The 23,455-nt window shown below is 37.0% G+C and overlaps 1 protein-coding gene and 1 long non-coding RNA gene across 9 annotated transcripts in view; one reads left to right on the forward strand and one right to left on the reverse strand.

The window, feature by feature from the left end:
- The window catches only part of STX17 (syntaxin 17), a 51,326-nt gene extending 45,195 nt beyond the window's left edge, over nucleotides 1-6,131 (reverse strand). For 2 of the 8 annotated variants that reach the window (XM_039855955.1, XM_039855911.1), the window contains exon 1: nucleotides 6,088-6,131. The gene's annotated coding sequence lies outside the window, so the exon portion shown is untranslated. Of the gene's footprint in view, nucleotides 1-991; nucleotides 1,072-5,557; nucleotides 5,699-5,737; nucleotides 5,875-5,904; nucleotides 6,053-6,087 lie in introns of those variants that run through there. The other 6 variants (XM_039855919.1, XM_039855902.1, XM_039855930.1 and 3 more) reach the window with 6 other exon arrangements.
- On the forward strand, nucleotides 6,081-12,065 carry LOC120597185 (uncharacterized). The gene is made up of 2 exons (XR_005651350.1): nucleotides 6,081-6,226; nucleotides 11,032-12,065. It is a non-coding gene; the product is annotated as an uncharacterized LOC120597185 (long non-coding RNA).
- Nucleotides 12,066-23,455: the final 11,390 nt, after the last annotated feature.

The raw sequence follows: 23,455 nt of genomic DNA on the forward strand, positions 1-23,455 counted from the left end.
ATTTCATTCTTAACATTTCTGCTTGTATCAAACTTCATTTCTAATGTCACCATAATGTATCTGTCTGATTATATATTTTAAACGTAACATAGTATGCAACTCTTCTCATTAGTGTCCTTTAAATAACCTCCTCCCTTTCTTACAAAGTGATTAGATTTTCTACAACCAAAACAAATAACCAGTGACACAGCTGGAATAAGATTCCAGGATTCCTTAGAGCACAATCAAATGCTCTAATTTACCAGTAGGTTTCTACCAGTGTTCTAGAAAGTCCAAAGGTATGCCTTTGGGGCCAGGGTAGGAGAGGGTAGGAGTTGGCAAGTGAGTAGGCTCCAGGACCGCATACCTGCTCCAAATAGAGAAAATTTACTTATATCTATTTCATAAATTTGAGTTTTCAAGATTTTATATAAAGGGCTCCACTGCTTAACCAAGCTTGAAAACCACCGTTTGTGCACCATGGTTTCATATCATCTTATTAGCCACGACCTCTTCCATATTTAAAAAAAAATTAACTTCCCGGATAGTACTTGGATGGGAGACCACCTAGGAAGACCGGGTGCTATAGGTATACACAAACAAGTAAACAAACAAATAAATAACTTGACCATGTTAACTTCATTGGGTTGATGTCTTAGACCAAGGTCTATAGAGATAGGTGTTCACAAAAAGACTTTAAAGAGTCACTGAATCTTTATGAAAAATTGTGAATGTATTTTTGAGTTATTTTGGAGGACAGAGCCCATTGGTTTCATCAAATTATCAGAGATTTATCACTCCAGAAATATTAAGAACTATTACTCTAAGTAATGTTCCGTTTCTCTCCTTTCTTTCACAGTTAACAATCTCGAAGTGCTGATTATATAGACTATCTCATCTACTTGTAATCTAGGTTTTATGTCTGATCTAAGCTCAACGGCAAAAAAGGAAAATCTCCAGACACTAAAAACAGAGCCCTACAGCTACAGATATAAGTGAGAATTGGACATACATGGAGAAACAAATTGCCAAAAGAGTTACTTCTCAGACCCAACAGAACAGGAACATTCGTGAGAGACAAGAGAGAATAATCTAAAAAAAAAAAAAAATCAAAATAAGTATATTTTAAAATATTCAAAGATATAAAGAAAGGAATAGATCTTTTTTTAAATTAGGTAATTTTATAAAACAGTAACAGGCCAATATAAAAATGAACCAAGTAAAATTTCTACCTAAAAAACTCTACTCAAAAACCTCAAAAGCTGTAGCTGAAGAGAGAATTACTGATTGGAAGATATTGGTCAGAACATAGAAGACAAAAGAGATACTTAATATAAAAAGAAGATAAGAGACATAAAGGATAAAATGAGAAGCTAAACAACAAATAAGAGTCCCATAAGGAAAAAATAAAGTGGTGAAAAGGCATTATTCAAAGAGAATATGCTGAGAATTAAGATGTAGGACCTCAAATTGAAACTGCACATAAGCTCCAAGTAGCATAAGAAAAAAAAATTACCCGAATACATGGAAGGAAAATTGCAGAACATGAAGGACAAAGACAAAATCTTAAAAAGCAAATCAGAGATAAAAGACAGTTAAAACTAAAACAACAAAAGCAGCAATCTTTTCATCAAAGCAAGATATCAGGAGACAGGAATATCTTCAAAGTGTTGAGGGAGATGGTCTACTGAAGAAAATTATTATTCAGAAGTGAAGGAAAAATAATAATTTTCAGACATATGAAGACTAAGTTTAATATCAAGCCCTTCATTAAAAGAACTACTAAAAATGAATACTTTAGCAATAAAGAAAATAAACCCAAAAGTGAGGAATGGCAAGGAACAATGAATAAAGTACAGTTACTGAATGAATAAATGAAAAAGATTTATTTTTAATAATTTGATTAAGTATAGTAAAAATGTTTCCATTTATTTTTCTATAGTGCATCTTTTTATAATATACACATAGTATTACATTACATAGATGGTCCATAATGTAATCATCTATTGTTGGCCATTTAGGTTGTTTTTAATTGTTCACCATTATAAGCAATGCCACAGTGTAAATAACCTCCTTACACACAAATCTATATTACTATCTGTAATTATTTCTTTAAATACCTGGATATATCAAAATATTTTTAAACATAGCTGGTGGTCAACTGATGCTGATGGGACTAAAATGTTTCTTCACATGCCCCTGCTTCACCATTTGTAATCCTATCACTCTAGTCAAACACCACAATATGCATAGCACATTGAGTGTCTTAACTAGCCTGCCTTTAGACTCTTTCCCCACTCCAATTTTCTCCCACAAACTACCAATCACTGTATATCTAAAACACCAACTGCAACTTGTTCCTTCTCTGAATAAAAACTTCCAAGAGCTCCTTATTATTTCAACAAGAAAATACAATGTTCATAAGCAGATCCACCCAACCTATTATCATCTAATCTGTTTTTGGCTTTGCAATGATGTTCCTTCTATCTAGATTCTCTTTTATACGCCATCTGCCTTTAAACTTTATGTATCATTTGAGATATAACTCAATTATTCTGCTTTCTCTTCTACTAAGCAGTTTACACTATTTAACAAACTCCGATTATTGAATATTTAGCTTGTTTTCACTGTTGCCCTATGGTATGATGATAGCTGTCATTTTAGTGTTCCAAAGTGATATTTCTAGGTCAGAGTTATACATGACTCTGCCCCTCAGCTTTCCATGCCCAGACCTGCTGCCTCATAATGCCCATCTCTCAGGGAAGACTTTCTGCCTCAAGAACCTCTCAACTTGTTTTCCAACTGTTGGTCTACTTCTGGCCAGTATTTTTTCTTCCCTCCACCATTTCCATTTTTATAAAATAATAAAATACCTATATAAAACTAAAAATATAACATACAAATAATTGCATAACTCATGATGTTAACGAAACACAAAGTTGTCCAGCAGTGGCTCTGATCATAAAATAGCTCCAATGTTTGTAAGCTATTAAGGTAAGGTCTTATTTCAATATACAAAACGTGGTTTAAAAGTGTGATTGAATAATGAAGGTGTATTTCAGCATTTCTTGATTTTCCAGTCAGAAAACTGGAACATATTTATGATATAATTAAACCACAAAAAGTGCATTTACATTAACATCAAACTAGAATATACATATGAAAAAGAAAAAAACACAAAAATGCCTGATTTCCCGAATTTCTGTAGAGATGTTGTGTTAAACATTTTTAAAAAAGTGTAATGGAATTAGTGGTTACCAGAGGGTAGGGGGAGAGGGAGGATAAGTGAGGTGGATGGGGTAAAAGGGGTCAAATATGTGGTGACAGCAAGAAATCTAACTATGGAAGGTGAAATTTTTTTTAAAAATGTGTAATGGAATATTTGGGGTGATAGAACTGTTTTGTATTATGACAGTGGTGATGGATACACATTATATGCATTTGTCAAAACCCAGAATTGTAAACCACAAAGTGAATTTTTATAAATTAAAAATTTTTTAAAACAGTATATGGGGGAACCTGAGTGGAATACAAACTATAAAACATAAAATTAACTATTACAAATAGCATACTACAATCACATTGAAAGAAGTAAGGGGGAAAATAACTAATTCAGGTAACTTTACAAAACAGTATTTTAACTGGACATTAGAAGGCTAAAGACAAAAAGAACTATATACAACTATTCTGTTCTCTAGTTAGTACATTTGTTTTTCATGGGAGTATAGGTTAGAAATACTGAAATTATGTATGTACTAGGATTGAACAAAAAGAAAATTATTTTTTGGAACATGAGAACCAGATTTCTTGCTATCAAAGAAAGAAGTTACAAATAAGGAGCAAAAAAGCAGAATGAACCCTGTGCTGCTAGATTAGAATCAGAGGTATCAGAACTTCGTTTTTTAAAAAAACATGTAAATAGTATATAGACATATATAGATGTATGTCTATATATGTAGATATATACACGCACAAAATACAAAAATAAAATCTTTCTGTACACATAGATATATATGTGTGTGTATAGATAACCTATATATACGTTTTCATAGAATATGTGTATATATATATCTCCATTGAATGTGTGTGTGTAGCTGATATATGTGCATATGCCAGGCATTAGAAGCAATGATACCTAAGTCACAAGGAGCATACCTAGCTCCTAGATCTTGATGTTTAAACACACTTCCAAAAAAATAAATTAGGGGTCCTTAGAAAAGTGGTTGATTCTAGGGCTGGGGCCCAGAAAACACAAGATAAGCCTGGAGTATCTTATGGCGTCATAAAGGAACTTCTCAAAAAAGGATGAGGGTTTGTCAAAAGGGCATCGGAAGCAACTGGAAAAACTCCTAATGGTCAAAGCTGGAACAATGTGAACCATAAAATAAAAAACAAAAGTATAAGAAAATTAATGATTCCATACTGATACAAATAAATAACTGGGTAAATAAATAAGTGGAAAGAAGAGGCAGCTCTTCCTTACAGAAGAACATTAATAAATGAAGAAACGGGGGCAACAAAGTCACCATCATAATATCACAGTAATTATTACTGAAGGCAAGATCCAACAATGAATGCTAAAATCAGCAAGTGAAACTTTGAAGAGAAACAGGATATTTGCATAGTTTAAAAGTTCTCTCTCAAGATATCAATTAATTGCAATGGGAAAAATAGTAACTTTACATTAGAGAATCTCAGCAGACACCACCTTAACTAAGTGGTCAAGAATATCATCAAATGCAGTGTGTCATATCTAATGCACCCCAATGCCTCAAATGATTAACTGAGAAGGGCATATGTATACGTCTGTGGTATCAACAAAAATGCATGACCTTAAATTATGAGGAAAAATTTAAAAAAAAAAATAACTGACTAGGATTCTTCAAAAGTGTAATGGTCATGAAAGACTGAAGAGCTATCATATTGTAGGAGACTAAGGAGCCACGCCAACTAAATGCAATGTGGGATTTTGGATTGGATCCTGGAACAGAAAAAGGTCATTAGCATGATGAAATCTTTTAGTACTGTACAGATGATAATTTCTTACATTCAATAATTGTACCATGGTTATATCAGGTGTTAATCTCAAAGAATGTTGAAAAGGACTCTTACTTTATAACTTTTTAAAATTATAAAATTATTTCAAAATAAAGTCTTTAATGAATGAACTGATGTTTCCCATGAAACAGCAAACATTTAGAAGTCAAAGAACTACAATCATATTCACTGCACTAATACTTGGGGGGAGGGGTTTCCTGATGCTATAAACTTTATCATTTAGTGCTTACAACTATTATCGGCTGATACTATCATACTCATGTTTCCCATGAGGAAAAAGTACTGGGAGGTTAACTAAATTACTTAGGAGGTTATTGATAACTGGAAAGTCCCATTTCTCAGAAAAAGGCCAAAACTGCTGGAACACCCCCGCCCAAGAGTGAACATCCACCATCAGCCTAGAGATCCTACATTTCCCCCACATTGGTGGCACTGAAATTCCTCAGGCTCGTCGCCCCGTGTTTCTGACTGGGAGACGGGTACTGAATTTGGAACGAAAAGTCAAGGCCTTTGGTCCTACCGTATGGTCTCCTCTCAGAGCCTCCGATTCCGAATTTAGGTAAGGAGGGAGTTAGATGTGGGACCTTCTGTGAATCACCTCCTGGTCTGGCTGACAGGAGGCTCCGACCTCTTGTTCCCAGTTCTCCCCCAACAACTCCCGAGCCCCCCATTACCCCTCGCAGTGTCACCCACCGCGCACCTAGGCCACACACACCAAATGCCCCCCATCAGAGAACAGATGCGCGGGCCCATCTCGAGACCGAGACGCCGGGAACTCCGACGGCCTGAGGCCCACAGTGCGTCAGGGGCATGACAGACGCCAGGAACTTTTCCACCCGGCTGGTCCCATCGGCCGCCTCGCCATACCCGTTCTCAATAGTGCTTCCAAAAGCGAAACCGCCACTTCTCGGAGGCAGAAGTCCCCACCCAGCTCGCACTTCCGACCTGACCTGACGCCCCGCTTGCTGCGGGGCTCCCCTCCCGCGCGCCAGGCCCACTTTGCGGCTCAGAGACAGACGCCCCTGAGACGGCCTCCCGCGAGCCCCTTACCTCCCGCTGAGGCGCTGGAGGGCGGTCGGTGCGCAAGGCGCAGGCGCGGGAGCGACAGGGAGGGACCTCTCATTGGGCCCACTGGGCTAGGCCACGCCCCCAACCCGCCGCGGCCTTGAGGGGTGTGGTCTGCGCTCAGGTGAGTACAAACACCGGCGAGAATCTATTTAAAACGTGGTCATTATTTATGTAGTGGGATTTTAACACTAGAGCCAGTAGGAAAGACTCAAAAACGCTTCTTAGGTCAGTTTGTTGAGTTTTAAGTATGAGACAATTCACATTTGTATAGCCCTCTACATTTCGCAAAAATGTTTTGTCCATTTTCCTCTGTTAATCCGGTTTTATTGGCGGGCTGTCCGTATATTCTTAGCTCTTTACACATGTAGAAACCGAAGCTCAGAAAGGTTGTGCCTTCTTCCTCTCGCCCCTCCCCCCACCCCAAAACCCCACAAAGAACACCTGTGAGGTGGAGAGGGCACAAGTCTTAACTGTAACAGGTGCAGAAATCGAAGCTCAGACAAGTTGTGATTTCCCCGTCAAAAGTGGTGGAGGCCTTAATGCCAGTGTCCTCATTCCAATTTTATGGCTAATGACACTGAGGCTCAACAAAGATTTTTAAGTGACTCACTCCAATTCAGGCAGTTAGTAACAGAGTTGGAACTCCAACCGAGTTTCCTAATTTCCATCCCAAGTTCTTCCAGTTATACCAGCTGTCACCAATGAAAAAGCAGGTGTCTGGCTTTGAAGCCCTGTCCAGGTCGCAGGTCCTTCTCTCTGGATAGCCTAACTTCCAGACCCAGCCTTTTTTATATGTGCTTGTGAATATTCAGATGACTTACTTAGAATGAATCCACTGATGGTATTATCCTCAGAAGTAATTAAGATGTTTAAGTAATAGCTACAGAAACTCAAGTCTTAGAGTCTTCCAGTGTAGTGGGAGTAGAGTTAGAAATTGTGGACCAAGGAAAATTAGGAACCTGTAAGAAAGCCTTGAAAGACAATTTCTAAAATAAAGCACAAATTCTGAGCAATTTGGATTGTCTTTGTGGGTATAATACATGCTGATGTTTGTGTTACTCTAGGAATGTTACTTATAAAATTTTAATTTAAGAAAAAAATTAAAATATTAGGCAATACCATGCAAAAATGTTTTTTTTTTTTTATGCAAGGGTCAGTTAAACAAGATCTTTTTGAAATAAAGATCATTCAAGTTGTGAAAAAGTTATCTCAAGGACTACAGGGAGGCATAGCACTCAAAGATTCTAAATTCAAACCTAGCCTTTTAGGTTATTATAGGTATGTTTGCTATAAGTTAGATGTATTGAAGTAGCAGGATAGAACTTTTAATCTAACAGTTTGTTAGCTTGATTTGTAATCTTTAAATATTTAAACATTTGTTGTGTGGACCTCTTTGTACTCGCTCTCTGGGCCCCGAAGTTGTTAGGAGTAGTCCTAATGCTACTAGCAAAAATTTTCCCTGGTCCTAACGGAACCAGGAAGGCCAAACAGATAGGTAGGTAAGTAGGTAGGTAGATAGACAGACAGACAGACAAAGTTCTTTTCAGATATTATGGTTGCTTACTTGTAAAACCCAAAGGAATAAATTAAAACAAGTTCAATGAAGTGTCTAGAGAAAGCTTTCCTTAACGACAGTTATCAACTTAAAAATGTAGTGGGAAATAAGATCACTTTCAAAAATAACAATCGAATTTGTGTTTATAGGGAATTACAGAACCTATTTGAAGAATAAAGAATACTAGCTAAAAGGGGTGGGGTCAGACAGGTATGGCAAAGGGGCATGAGGAAACTTTAGGGGTGTTGGAAGTGTTCGTTATCTTGATTATGGTACTAGTTAGTTACATAAGTGTATACATATGTCAAAACTTACCAAATTGTACACTTTAAATATGTGTATAATATGTATATATGTGTTTATTATATGTCAATTATGCCTGAATAAAGGAAAAGTATATAATATGATTTACTTAGAACATAGCACAGTTCTTGAAACAGACTAAGAGAACATATAGTAACTATATGAATAAAGAAACAATTTTTCTAGTATAGAGCAAGTATATGGAGAACCTGAGAATCAAATTCAAATTTGGCACAATAATATAGACCTCCTAGGTTATCTTCCCGGCCCATTCCCTTATTGGGAACTGTTTCTCTTGACCAGATGTGCATGCTATCAGTTAATGAGCCTCTGGCAGCCATTTCGTCCAGGGACGAATTCACATTCCAGACCTTAGTGAATTGTTCCAGGAGCAGATACTTGGTAAAGCTGGAAAAATAAGATACCTTCCCAGGAATTTGGGATTGGGACTAGGATCTAGTTTTAGTCTGGCTGTTTTCTTGAGTGGAAAAGATGCTCACAGCAGAACTTTTGGTGGCCGTGTTTTTTGTTCCATAGACTGGCGAATAAGATGCAGCCATGCTGCTCATATATGCTATTTATAAGTGTGGAGAGATGAGTATATGCATGTCCTCATCATGATGTTTAAAAAAAGTTGTTTCTTTACTGTAGGTCATGTTCAAAAACATTTAAAAGCTACTACCTTCACTAAGTTCTTTCTGTAGTCATGAATTATTGAAATATCTACTGTAGTTCTGAATGCATTCTATTTCTTTGTGCATTCTATCATTCCAACCATCTTGTGAACTGAGATGAAGAAAGGTTAAAGTGATAATGGTGGTTACATTTGGGATGGGATTAACTGGGAAAAGGCATGAAGTAGGTTTCTGGGGTGCTGAAACTGTTCTATATATTGATCTATATTGTTCTATATAAATTGTTCTATATATTGATGTGATTTCATATGTGAAAATTCATCAAGCTCTATACCTAGGATTTGTGTACTTTATGAACATAAGTTATACCACAGTGAGAAGGTAAAATAAATAACTGGCAATTCTTGATATAAAACAAATAAAATGTCTTAGTAAACAAGGAATAAATACTTCCTTAATATTCTATTATTTCTCTCTAAAATACTGGTGAAACGGCAGCAGTAATCCCTACCTTTGTTAAAGCCCTTCACCCCTTTGGAAATATAATCAAAAGACATGCAAAAGATAGAAAGAGAGGGGAGGGAGGTAAGCATGATTAGATACAGAAAAAGGAAACAGTTTGCAGCACATTCAAAATTCCTGTTTCCAGTTTCTTCCTGAGGCAACACTGCATTCCAACACTCAGGTCTGGTTACACCCCAAAACCTTCAAAAATCCCCAGCCCCCACCCTGCTTTTATTTAATTGCTTAAACTAGTTCAAGTGAACTTCTGCTACTTTCAGTCAAGAGAGTTCTGCTGTAGAAACAAAATCCCATTTATTTCTATCTTATAATATCGTCTTAAACCTATACATAGTGTTTGTTCACTGACTTTAGCTCTTAATCCTCTCCACTTTCTGCTTTGCTGTCCCCTGCTACCACCACACACACACACACACACACACACCACACCCACACACCCATCACCAAACAATCTGTTTATATAAGATTATAGAGACCTTATATTAAACCAAAAGGAGTAAACTCTGCAGGCAATCAATAACACTTGAATTCTCCACTCATCAACCATTCACCACTTAGGAATTTGATGATCATTTTACATGTAAAATAGCTTAAGTACCCAGATGGACGCCTCCTCCCCCTACCTTTTGTTCTTTTCATTACCTTAATTATTCTCAAAACTTACTGTGCCCAAGAATTATTGCATATTGTCATTTGAATAAAACTATGCTTAATGGATCTTATGGGCAATTTAAACAATTTTCAGGAGTAATTTATACTCTGTAAAATATTTTTTTTACTTTATTCACGGACTTTAATTCCTTGTACCCATACCCTTCACCATCCAACTCACTCTCAAAAGATGCAGCTTTACTTTACACTATGCTTGCAATGAAAACACAGTGAACATACTTACCATTAGATCATATTAAATTCTATTTAAACTTTGGCAATTTAAAAGACACTTGAATTTTGCAATAGCTTAGGTATTATTATCATGAATGTCAATATCACATGATATACAGAAGTGCAAATTGGTGGATATTCCAAGGGCCCAACCTTGCTTCCTAACTTTGTTTCTTATTACAATTGGCCCTCGGTACCTGCAGGTACAAGACAGCTTCTCAACCCCTGTGCTTGAATGTGTTACAAGTATGTGGAGACATTAACTTTCCCAGCTCCCAGTGTAACGGGGCCAGTGGCAAAACAGCTTTCTCTCTTGGTTTTGCTTTATAAATATCATTTTCTATTTGTGCATGACAGGGAAAAGGTTGAAAAGCACTGGAAGTGGCAGCAAGACACCAAATTACTATAATAAAATGTTGACAGTGATGTGTCAAAAAAAAAAAAAGATCAGATTATAAGGTAGGTGTTTGGAGGAGGGAGGCATTAAATCTAGAAATTCTAGAAATAGTAGGAGAGGTCACATTTGGGGTGGACATAGGAAGATGAGTTGGATTTGGATGTGTGGAGAGGGAGGGACAATTGGTGGAGAATATTCCAGGTGAAAGGCACAGAGTGGGATTGGGGAAAAGATCAGGAAGAAGAATACTGAGGAGTTCAATTTGATTAGAGCAGAGGAAATGTGAGGGAGAATGCAGTTGTCCCTTGGTATCTGTGGGGGGACTTGGTTACACGACCCCTTGCCAATACTAAAATCTGAGGATGCTTGTTTCTTACATAAAATGGCATAGTATTTTTATATAACCTATGCACATTCTCCCATATACTTTTAAGTCATCTCTAGATTACTTATAATACCTAATACAATGTAAACTCTATGTAAATAGTTGTTATACTGTATTGTTTAGGGAATGACAAGAAAAAAAGTCTGTGTATATTTAGTACAGACAACCACCATAGGCCTAATGCTACATAGTATACATCAGCAACAAAATGTAACATTTTTTTCTGAATAATTTTGATCCACAGTTGGTCGAATCTACAGATGCACAACCCATGGATACAGAGAGCCAACTGTAATGGAATAAACGACAAAATACTATTTAAGTTTGCTTTCACAGAGTTTTGAAGGTTTCCTGTTTCAACTCTGACATGTAAAGAACTTGAAAGTCATCAGTCATATTCTTCTAAGAAAAAAAGCTGAACAAGCTTAAAATCAATTATTTTCTTGAACTCACCAGAGAATTGAGATTGCAGGGCAGACCACCCCCCAAAACATGGAAAATCACAGCCAAGATTATCTTACCTGAAACAGAAGGCCTTGGAGTCTTAAACTGGTAGGAAAATTTAAACAGTAACTTTGACAAATTGTTGGAGTTGGAGTTTGGACTATGGTGAGCGTGAGAAACTTCTGGGAGCTACAGTCTTAGAGAGACTCTACACTTCCACAGATTTTACCTCTAGGAACCATACCAGATTCTGAAGGCGAAGAGCCAAGGAAAAAATCCTCCTGTTTCTGGCAGAGGACGGGGAAATAAACCATTTTGAAATATACCCAGAGTCTTCTCCATATCAAAGGTCTACTCAGCAGGGGAAAAGACAGCCAGAGACTTATGGGGGGAGGGGGAACATTACCCAACTGCAGCCCCTCCTACTCTTTCTGTCTCTCCTAAGAGGGAAAGGTTGAGAAACTCTTGTGAAGATCACAGCCCAAGGACACAGGCCCACTAAAGACTGAAACTTAATCATAGAATTATATAGTGCTTCCCCTTCCCCTACACCTTACCACCACATCCATAGTGCTCTAGTAAAATAACAGTGGATTCCAGCCAAAAGAGCTGCAAAGTACAGTCTCTATGTAAGAAGGAGTTTGGGGGAAAATCCAAAGACAACAAGGATGCTGGAGGAAATTGAAGGCTCTGATACCTGCTGATACTGCAAACATTAAACACAGCCCAGTTCCTAAACAGATTAAGGTAAAACCTCACCTTAAAAACCTATTTGCCTCAGTTCTTGCTACCAGATACATTATATCTGGTTTTCATCAAAAAAAAAAAAAAAAATCACAAGGCCTATTAACAGGCAAGAAACAACAACATAGTCTAAAGACACAAAGCAAGGATCAGAACCAGTCTCAGATATGGCATAGACAAGGAATTTAAAATAATTATGATTAATAAATATGGCAAGGGGTCTAATAGAAAAAGTTGACAATGTGCAAGCACAGATGGGTACTGTAAGCAGAGAGGAGGAAACTCAAAGAATCAAAAGGAAATGCCAGGAGTGAGAAACACTAATGAACAATGTCTTTGATGGACTTGTCAGTAGACTGGATCTAATCCCAAGGGATGAATCAGTGAGTTTGAAGATATAACGATAGAAAATTCCCAAATTGAAATGCAAAGACAAAAAAAAGAGTGGGGAAAAAAACCCGGAACAGAATATCTAAGAACTGTGGGATAATTTCAAATGATGTAACATATACATAATTGGAATACCAGAGGAGAGGAGAAAGAGAATGGAGTGGAAGAAATATTGTAGGTAATAATGGCCGAGAGTTTTCTGAAATTAATGACAGACACCAAACCAGATGCAGGAAGCTCAGAGAAAACCAAGCAAGACAAATGTCCAGAAACCTATACCTAAGTATATCATATTCAAACTCAAAAACAAAAAAAGCAAAGATGATGAGAAAATCTTGAAAGAATCCAGAGAGGAAAAACATGTTACTTATAGAGGAAGAAGGATGAGAATTACATCAGAATTCTCATCAGAAACCATGCAAGCAAGAAGAGAGTAGAGTGAAATATTTAAAATGTTGGTAAACAAAACAGAAACCTGGAATTTGATATTCAGCAAAATTTCCTCTAAAAGTGAAGAAACAATAAAAATTTTCTCAGACCAAAAAATAAAAAGGAATTCAAGGAATTCATTGCCAGAAGACATGCTCTGCAAGAAATGTTAAGTTTTTTCAGAGAGAAAGAAAATAATATAGACCATAAGTTTAGGTCTACATAAAGGAAGAGCCGAGGATAAAGAATAAATGAAGTTAAAATATTTTTTATTTATTATTGTTAATTGATTTAATAATTTCAAAATAATAATGCTAACAATGTATTGGATAAAATAAATGGTAGAATGTTGTCAGGGATAGGAGGGAGGAATTGAGAATACTCTGATATAAGGTACTTGCACTACCTGTAAGTGGTATAGTGTAATTTGAAAGTGGACTTAGATTAGTTGTAAATATATATTATAAACTCTAGAGTAATCATTAAGAAAAGTTTAAAAAGAAGTATAACTGGTATATCAGAAGAGGCAGAAAAGGGGCAGGGGAGAAATATAGAACAAGTGCAACAAATAGAAAACAGTTACAAACATAGAACATATTAAACCAACTGTATCAATAACCACTTTAAATATGAATGCTATGAATACACCGATTTTTTTGTCAACATGGTTGTCAGAGTGAGCAAAAAACATGACCCAACTGTGTTTTCTGCGAGAAATCCACTTTAAATGTAAAGATATACCAGGCTAATACTAATTAAAAGAAAGTGGGAATAGCTATATTAAATTTCAAACAAAGCAGACTTCAGAACAAAGGAAAATTATCAGGGATAAAGAGGGGGCACATTACATATTGATAAAGAGGTTAATTTTCCAAGAAGACCTAACTGTCCTTAATGTGTATGGGCCTAACAACAGAGCATCAAAATACATGAGGCAAAAGCCAATAGAACTTCAAGGAGAAATAGAGTGCCTTGCAAAAAGGATATGAGAGCAACAATGCAAAAATTAAATTCATGAAAGTTGCCTTTTCTTCCAGGAGCTGCAGGATTGTTATAGAACAGGGGTCCCCAACCCTTGGGCTGAGGATCGGTACTGGTCCTTGGCCTGTTAGGAACCATGCCGCAGAGCAGGAGGTGAGCGGCGAGAGAGCAAGCAAAGCTTCATCCTAATTTACAGCCGTGCCCCAGCACTAGCATCACAGCCTCAGTTCCACCTCAGATCATCAGGCACTAGATTCTCATAGGAGCACCAGGCCCTGGTGCCAAAAAGGTTGAGGACCACTGTTATAGAAGAACTAAGAGAGTATAACAAATGATTTCTAAGATACCAAATATTTCTAGATTCCTGTTGGAAAAGCTGCCAGAGCTCTCCTTTATAGGATTAGAGAATCTACCCTCAATCGTTTGACAACTGACACTCTCACCAGTAAACCTTTTAATCCCTCAACTAGTGAAATACATTTCAGGAATTGGAAATCAACAAAATTCACAGAGAGCACCACCCTCCCTATTTGTCCAGCAAGCCCCCAAATCTCATTGTCACACCTCTTAGGGGATTTTTTTCTCTTCTGTAGGCCTTAATGGATCGCAGGGGCTTTTTGAGTGATACCTATATTTCCACTGACCAAAGACATATTAATTTTAATATATCTTTGGCAGATTATTACTAAAAAAAGAAACATTGCTTGCTATATGAAAATAAATTGATAGCTTCAGCAACTGTCACTTTGCTTATATAAGTGAACATTTCTGAAGAGAAATGTTTCAAGCCTGAGCAAATGATTTTAAATATAGAAAAAAAAAATTTCTGAATCCCTATACTCAAACATTAAAGAACATAATTGCTAAGTTTGAATCTTTCCATCATCTGATAAATGCTTTCCCATTTATTCAGTCAGTAAGTCTACACGGCCAACATGCCAGCCACTTTGCTGAGTGAGTCCTAGTTATCGAAAGTTTAGAAAGATCCCATTCCTGTCCTCTAGGGGCTCAAAATCTGGAGGGAAAGATGGATGTCGCAATAAATACAATTAGCAAGCACTATTCTTAGCTATCCGTAGAAAAGTGCTACAGAAAAAAGCACAGAGAAGGTGACTTCAGAGTTTGGTCAGTAGAAAGGAGTCATCAAAGAAGGGAGGAAAGAACATTCTGAACAGAGAGAACATATGTAAAAGGCACAAAGAATGCAGCAGAGGTATATTCAGGTCCCTAGAGCAGTGGGCAAGGTTAAGCAAGGTTGACAGAGGGCAGGATAAATGACTACCTCACATGTATTTATCAAAGTTCATGTTGATCATGTTCTCATTTGTTCAAGATCTTGTCATGGCACCATTTAGTTTTGAATTGTTATTGTGGCCCCCACCATCTAAGACACACATCATACAGACTCACGCAACACCTACTGATTCCTTGTGCGGGGTTCTAGGGCCCGCCAAGTTTTCATTTAAGTTTTCAGCCTCATAGCCCACCATGTTTTTGAAGCTCCAACAGGTTCCTATAATTCCTAATGTCCTATCTGCTTCCTTGCTTCTATGCCTTTGCTCATGCTAGTCCTTTCTTTGGCATGCTTTCTGCTTCTTTTTCATTGATCAAAATATTACTCTTCCCTGAAGACTCACCTTAAATCCCTTCTCTTCCCATAAAACTTACCTTATTTCCCCACCCTCTGCTCCCACAATACCTCAATTTAATTTTGCTCTGCGGTACAGTTGTTCTTATATCTATCTGTCTTTCTAACTAGAGCAGAAACTTATTGAGGGCAGGCACCTTGTGTTATTTATTATAGGTTATCTGAGCACTTGGCCTGGAATGTGGTACTTGATAAATATGTTTAAGTGACAAGTTGTCTCATCACCTTTGTGATCTCACTGGCCCGTTCTTCAGTTTCACAACTGAGTAGCTCCAGCTGGGCAAACCTTCTGAAGCTCAGTTGGTCACTGAGGGTGAGTTCAGAAGAAGAGTAAGAAAACCACGTGGGACATAGTTTCTCAACCCTGATGGCACAACAAAGCTACTTGGGGACCTTTTTAAAAATGTGATTGCTTGGGTCCCACCTTCAGGGATCCTGGTTTAATTGGTCTGATATAGAAACCAGACATTAATAAATTTTTTAAAGTTTTCTAGATAATTCTATAGTAGAGTCAGTTTTGAGAACCACAGGGTGGACAGGAAATAGTTACCAGGCTCCAAATAGGAATTAGAATAATTTCTAATTCAGTGTACTCAAAAGGTGATGCTTTCCTCAAGAAAACATAGCTAAAGGAATGGAGGCCACACAGTCTGGGTGAAGTCAACCTTATTTTCCAGGGAAATCCATAAGGAGTCTTGAGTTATGCTGTGAGAGGAATCATACATTGGGCATGGTACTAGTCTTCATGTTCCCATTCAGTATGTCTAGAGAATCCCATTGTGCCCTACACCTACAAACATCTTTAACAGGAAGTTACAGGAAGCCATTAAATGAACTGAAATAAGGACACCAATAAGTAAATCATCAGAGGAATTATGAAAGCCTGAGAGTTTCCAGTTACTTGAGGGTCTCCAACATAGATATGACACGCAGTCAGTTGAATGGAGGAACAGAGCCAGACACCAAAGGGAGGACGCCATGTTGCACAACTCCAAGAACACCATGCATGTTGTATTCCACTTGAAGAGTGTCCCCTGGAATTGTGTAATGCCACATCTTGGCACAGGGGGTTTTATGTCCTCAGACCCAAGAGATTTTTAGATGAGGCAACTCTTGGTTGACCTCACAGATTGCAAGTCAGCTTACAATCCCTTATTTTTTATTTTTTATGCCTACATCACCTGGTCTTCCTAGGTGGTCTCCCATCCAAGTAATAACTAGGCCCGACCCTGCTTAGCTTCTGAGATTAGGAGGGATTGGGCTTGTTCAGGGTGGCATGGCCGTTGACCCAGGAGATTCTTGGTAGTGGCCTTCATCTTGGTTCTGTTTCTCCAGCCACCTTCTGGCTTGAAACTGTCACTCTGAACCAAGATGAGGAATGAAGAGCCTCATCACCAAAACACGTAGGCTGGAATCTCTTCCTACCTGATGATGTCTCATCAGAAATTCCCCTAACTGGCAGCTCTTAGCAACACATCCTTGATCCACCCGATGTGTTACACCATCCTACTGAACTCCAGCCAGAACGGTTTCCTAAATCAGTCACTGCAGCATAGTTTCAGAAAGTGTGTCAGTTCCTTCTCAGCATCACTACCCTTTTTCTTCATTAGAGTATCCACAGAGAAGGAAAGTACAAATTTTATTTCTAGAATTTGGCTGGTTTTTTTTTGAAGAGAGAATCAAATTTAACAACCTAAGAGCAAAGAAGAGATAAACTGAAATAGTGTTATCTATAAAAAATTATCCCAGCATCTGGCAGAGAGTAGGGACCTAAAAAGTTTCTATGGTTCTTAAAGGATGATAAAATGAGTGTGGTAATAGTGGTGGGTGGTGTAATCTACTGAGTAGCTTTCACTTTTTATATTTTTAGAGAGGTGGAGAGAGCAGCGGGGTCCTCAGGATAAGGAGAGGATTTTTTTTTTCTTTAAACAAAGCTCTGAGAATAAAATAGAAACAAGAATTTAGTATGAGAAAGTGTTTCATAAACTAACACACTATATAAAAATGTATGGAGTTATTAGTAAGTGTTATAAGAGATGTATAAACCAAATGCCATAAGGATTTGAAGGTGAGGAAGAGACTGCATCCCATTGTTCAAATCAGGAGGAAATGGCATCTACCAACCACTTAACGAGGACTTGTCTTCTGCCTTGTAGAGTACTATCAGGATCACTACTTGGCTCACAAGGCATGCTAGTTGTGAGAATAGATTAAAATTTTTGTGTCACCTGTAGAATACAAATACAAAGTGATGTTATTGTAGCTATTATTGGTAATGGAGACATTATTATCATTACTATCAACTTTGAAGATACTGGTCATCATTCAACGGGTAAAACTGTCAAGATCAGCCCTTACAGAGAGATGAGAGCTGGAGAGATTTCCATGAACTTTCTTGGCTGATTGAGAGTCCTATATAACATCTTTGAGCATCGGTTGACACTTACTGTGTCAACAAAGGCCTGTGAGAACGCTGGCAACACAATATTGAATAAGAAATGCTATCTGTCTTCAGGGAGCTCACCTCGATGTGGTTTTAAGGATGGCCTCAAATGTCAGAACAAGAAGTTTATAGTTAATTTATAGGCAGTGGGGAGATCCTGAACTATTTAGAGCAGAGGAGTGAAATAGTCTGAATTGCATTTTAGGTACTCCTAACAAATTACATAATCCACTTTCAACCACATCAGTTTACCACTAGAAGATATTGTAGGTTAGCAAGTGATTGAGCTTCTCCACCGTCAGACTTCAGAATTTAGAATATTGTCCCCTTCTAAATAGACTTTTTTTAAAACTTCATAGATCACTGAATTGATTGTGTCTTTCTTCGCAATGGCTATTAGAATGCCTAAGTCAAACTTAGCAGGTCCTCAGGACTTTAAAGCATGAATGTGAATACTCACTCAGCCCTTCTCGTGCTTTTAAAATATTTTGTTGAATTATATGTAAATTATCTTTAATGCTCGGAAATAAGGTTAAATTATAAATAAAGATTATTTTTTTATTTCTTATTCAATTAACTTCTGATGAAGAATATTTGAAATGTCACCTGGGGAAATTTGCATGGATGAGGCATATTGGAAAAATAACATTACATGCATTTCTTTCTGGTACTACCACTGATATTCTAACTTTTAAAATTTGATTAAAGTCATGTATAACAGAATACTTGAATATAATGTGAATCTATTGGTAACTGAATATTTTTGCATTTAAAGTTAAAGTTTGAATTTTGTTTTCAAAATAATTTTTTAAAAGATACAAACTTAAAACTACCAGTCTTTGTTCTTATATGTTTTTAAAATTCTATTTAAGTTTAAATAAAAGAGCTAAGATTTATAGCCTATAAGAACGTTAGAAGATAAAATCTGTTATCCCGATTTTAAAAAATCATACATACAAAAAAATGTGTTTGAAATGGAATGAAACCTGTTCTATTACTAAAAGATATTGGTAATGGTCGGATTACATTGCTAGATCAGAAGAAAGAAATAGAAGTCTGTATGTCTTCCTGTATTCAATCTCCCTTATCATTTTAAACTTGCATTTTTAAACATTGGGAAGCAAGATAATCTTTAAAAATTCAAAAGTATTAAGGACATTTTCCTCCATTAGAAAAGTCCTGTTCAGAGATTACTTTTAAGATCAATTTATAAGACTCTCAACTAAATCGCTTTTCTTGGTTTATGTGTGTATCTTTGATCTTTGCCTTCCCCACTTTCCTACCCCCTCAGTCAATTGACTAGCTGATCAAAATTTATCTTTTTGTTGTTGTTGTTTTTAATAGTCTTGACTATTTCTAGAAAATTTTAAAATCCATTATTCAAAGGGCAATGACTTTCAACCTGTGAAGAAAGTAATTTCAAAAAAGAATTCTGAAAGAGGAATTTAGAGATGTGCCAAATAAAGGCAATATTATTAGAACTAAAAAGTTGCCTTCAGAGTGACTAAGGAGGTAGAGTGGACTCTTGGTTAGGGTGGACTTACTACAGTTTTGCCCAAACTTCTGAAAAATAAATAATTGCTACTACATTAACTGATTTGGAACTAGAAATAAAAGCAAATACCATCTAATTGATTTTATGATCTATGTTTGAGTTTCATCTTAAATCTAATAAACCAATGAATAAACATGTCTACTAACAACCCAGCCTAGAATGTAAATGATGAACTGGTTGAATGGCTGATGCATTTGTAGTGAACTCATGTTCCTTCCAAGGGATCACTGCTTTCTTTTCTATGCTCAACAATCTGTCTAAATTTTCCCAGAAGTTTATGTTAGACTTACTTGTCCTGTCTTTTCAGGTTCAAATCATTTTTCTACTGGGAAAATCAGAACATACACTTGTTTCTAGTGTTTAAGCACCTCTTCTCCACTCTATGATGTCTCAAAATGTCTCAGAAGACAATAAAAAGTATCTGTGTTTCTTGTATATTATGGGATAGAATATATCAGTCTAGAGATTTAAAATCATGCAGAATAATTAAGAGCACTCTTTCTTGCTCATATATCTTGAGCCACAGTTCTCTCTTGTTGTGGTTTGTCTGACCCTTTTTAGTTCCTAATATGCTTTCATTTGTACCAAAAGTAAATAGAAATCAAGTTGAAGTCGAATATGAAATGTCAGAACTAGAAAAGCTATTAGATCAAGTTCAATAAAGAAATGGTGGGGGATTTAATCTGTCTTGTTCCTTACGGAGACAAGTCCATTGGGCTATATCAAAGTTAATGCTATTAAATACTGGACTAATGTGCTAATTCCCCTTGTTCTTAGTCTCTGCTAATGTGCAGCAGACTTCTGATAATTATTTGGCTTTCTATGTAGATCTATCTATAGAAGAATATACTTATCAGAGGATCTAAGTCCCTAGTTATAAGTTTAATAAACAGGCTTCCTGGTTTATACATCAGATCATGTTAGTGGGTTTCCATCTGAGAGAGGTGACAGGGAGGGAAATCCACTCTTACCATGATGCTGAATCAGGTTCCAGAGGTGTAGCCCTAGGAACAAGGAGATCATGCCAGGATACTCTGAGGCCTCTCTGGGCACCTAGCAACTCTTCAGCATGGGATACTTTGATTCCATCTTATTGCTAGTTGTCCACAAACACCTGCTCTGTGAAGACAGTCTACTTCTTCATTTGCAAAGCCAGAAATAAACACAACTACTTCTAAAGAGGCAATTACCACAATAAGTCCTTTCTTCCTAGGAGCAAAAGCTGGCATTCTCCCATCTGTTAACACCTGTGAATTTTCTGAAATACTCCATGGAACAAAGACTTGTTTTTCTTTAGACATATGACATGAACATCCATTTTCACAGCCATACAATGAAATATGCAGTTGTGTGGAAAGCTTCAGGAATAAAGAAAGATTACAATAGATCCCCTTCCAAACCTTTTAGAGATTCTTCAAATGATGGTGTATAATTTGAGAGTTTACACATGTTCCAAGGACTGAATTGTAGGCCTTTATAACAAGGAGGAAAAAGGATTGAAAATGCCTAAAAGCTCCAACACCTACTTTTTTTAAATGCTTGCAAAATATAATTATTGAAAAATACTATTTGGAAGTATATCATGATTAAGCATCTGAAAATAAAGTTTCTTAGCAATTTTGAGTTTCTTTCCAACTAAAAATTCTGTTTAATGGACTTTAAAATGATTTTGTATTTGTGTTTTAAAAGTATGCATCTCTCTCTGGTTTGACAGCTTAAGTACCAGGCCCTAGCCAGATAAAATCTGAAGTGACTAAGGCAGTGCTTCTTAAAGAAGAGCAAATTGGAACTGCCATCCAAAATCACTACCATCTCTTCTGGCAAGACTAGATTAGCACTAACTCTTATCTGCTGAGGGACGCATTGCAAGCCTGGGTACAACCAGTTTGGATCACCCAGCAAGTACAGGAGAAAAATCAGAAAAGGATTCCAGAACTCTGTTCTTTGGCCAGCCCATAGAGAATGGACAAACTTGTAGAGGTGATGTAGTCAACCACTGGATACATCTAAGAAGACAGCATGACTCTAGTTTCTTCTCTGTCTCTTTAAGCCAGCTCAAAATGACCAGGCTTGTGCCTTCACTGACCTCTGAAGGTAAGTTACTGTTATGTTTCTTGCTCTTGCTTTTTACATCTCCTCTTTGTCTCATTCAGTCATCTGACTTTGGTTCTACTTCTGGCCCTTTGGAATTGGTATTTGAACTTGGTCTCTGTTTCTTTAGATCCTGGATTTTCCTAAGAGATTTCAATTTGGTTTACTCTGTTGGCTTTCTATACACCCTGGGCTATTCTAGTTCTTGCCTTTCTGAAGCTAACTTTTAGCACTGTGCCCTTGGCTGGTTGGTGGATATTCTCTGCGTTTATAAAAGTATATGTGAGTATATGGGGGCTATGGGAGGGGAGGGTATATGCACAATTTGGATAATCACTCACTGAAATGTGAGGGAGAGAGGGTGGGAGGGAAGGAGAGAGAATATCTAAATAGAAACAAGGGGAGTGGGGAAGTAATGCATTTGCTACTCCTTATTAATCATCTTGAGGTTTTAGGTAAATTCTTAATTAGGTGTTTACTTCCCTGCCAAGAATTTTATCTCAGTTCTCAGATTTTGCTGCCACCTGGTGCTAAAATGTTTCAGGTAATGATGACTAAATAGTTTGACAAACTCCAGAAAGTGTAACTTAAATTCAAAAATAACACAAATTAGAATATTGGATACTTGGTGTAATAAATAAAAAATTTAACATTAAAAAAACTAAATATAATAAGAAATGAACATGGTATACCTGTTATAACAAATTTATGAGAAATAATAATAGTAAATTACCATGTACTTCTGAGATACCACCATCTCTTAGAAGTATAATCCCCATTTGAGCTGTCATTCTTAAATATGACAAAATACACTTTAACAATAAATAATTTCTCTCAGAGGGCCCGCTAGTTAAAAAAAAACAAAAAAAACCCAAAAAAACCCCGTTTGTTGCCTACGCCTTATAAGTTAAGATTGTTTATTTATATTTCTCAGAAACTATTTTTTTTTGTTTATGGCCATCATTGATCTGCCATTTGTCCCCATTCTGCATCCGGCCACTGTTGTCTTCCATTGTTTCTCCAGACAGGATCTTCTCCCATTGATTCTGACTTTTCCAAAATTATGTTTTGTCCCTGTTCTTCCACTTACTGTGTTGGAAGAGATTTTTTTCCTTCCGGATGCTAACAGATGCAGCCAACTTTTCTTAATCTAACTTTTAAAGGAATGCTGTCCTATTGGACACCCAAATAGAGCAATACTTTTCTCACTTAGCTTTTGAGTCCCAGGTATGTATGGACATTAAAAGAATTCCCCCAAAGCCAGCCAAGAGAGTAGTTCGGTAGGGCCATCCATCCGTGGCAGAATACACTTTCCAAAGAGGTCCAAAAGAACAACTGTCATCCCACTTGCTCTTCTTTACAATGTGACTTTGACATTCCTCCCATAGAGAAGTGGAACCTATGTCCTCTTCCCTAGAAACTGGGTGGGCTTGTGACTTTGGAAGAAGTGATACTATGTGACTTCTAAGGTTAGATTAAAAAAATGATCATGTCTGTGCCTGGTTCTCTTGGGATGTTAACTTTTGGAACCCAAATACCAAGCTGAGGAAGCCCAAACTATCTCATGCAGAGAAAGCACATGGAGAGGTCACTTGTACTTTTTTCAGCCATCATTCCAACTGAGGTCCCATCAGCAGCCAGTATCAACTATGAAGGTACCTCCAGATGGTTCTAAACCCCAGCCATCAAGTTACCCCCATCTTCAAGCCTTTTTAGCTGAGGCCCCAGACATCAGAGAACAGAAACAGGCCATCCCTGCTGTGCTCCATCCAAATCCCTGACCCACAGAAACCATGAGTATGTTAAAATTGTTTTTTTATGCCACTAACTTTTGAAATGATTTCTAACAGCAATAGTAACAGAAATGGTATCCTCTTTAGTGTGTTCCTCACAACTTGTGGGTAAGTACCCCAAGTTGCAGACCCAACTCCCCTTTATCTCAC

The sequence above is a fragment of the Pteropus medius genome, unplaced genomic scaffold, assembly GCF_902729225.1.
Source record: "Pteropus medius unplaced genomic scaffold, Ma_sr-lr_union100, whole genome shotgun sequence".
NCBI lineage: Eukaryota > Metazoa > Chordata > Mammalia > Chiroptera > Pteropodidae > Pteropus > Pteropus medius.